Source organism: Anarhichas minor, unplaced genomic scaffold, assembly GCF_050575085.1.
Source record: "Anarhichas minor isolate MPS153535 unplaced genomic scaffold, ASM5057508v1 ptg000011l, whole genome shotgun sequence".
NCBI lineage: Eukaryota > Metazoa > Chordata > Actinopteri > Perciformes > Anarhichadidae > Anarhichas > Anarhichas minor.
The window spans coordinates 10,931,503-10,932,108 of record NW_027466457.1 but is presented as its reverse complement, the minus strand read 5'-3'; positions in this window follow the sequence as shown (position 1 = coordinate 10,932,108).

Sequence of the window (606 nt, the reverse complement as noted above, 5' to 3'; positions counted from 1 at the left end):
ATTGAACTATTCCAAGGAATGTGTTGTTCTTTTTTTGCTGTTTTGCTGTATAAATACATTTTATTACATGTAAGAAAATCAATTCACTTTTTATGAGCAAGACATGCATTACTCCCCAGAAACTGAGATCTGCACCATCTTTAGAAAAATATACGTCTGATTACATCTCCATTTGAGTTTGAAGCCAAACTCATGCTCTCCGCGTGGTAGACCATTTATGTGGAAAGAGTCTTTTGTCCCAAATTCTGTACTGGAATTTTTTTAAATATCTACTGTATTTTGTGGATCTCCTTTGAACAAATACTTCCGATATGGGACTGTAACTTTGGTTGTAGGAGGGGTTAATTCATAAGGGATCCTAATACCAGATTTTGCTTGAATGCGTGAGGTCACACTGATTGAAAACTCTTTTTCGTTCAGAGTTTCTGCCAAAGAAAGCAAAATTACAACAATTTCCGGAATTGTTCAATGTGGAATGTATTAATTTATATTTACTGTATTTGAAGATACAATTCATCATACCTTTGACACACGGCTGGCAGCTCCTGACCTTAAAAAAGAGGCAGAGAATCACTGAGTAGATCAAAGTCATCCTTGTGTTCTGGA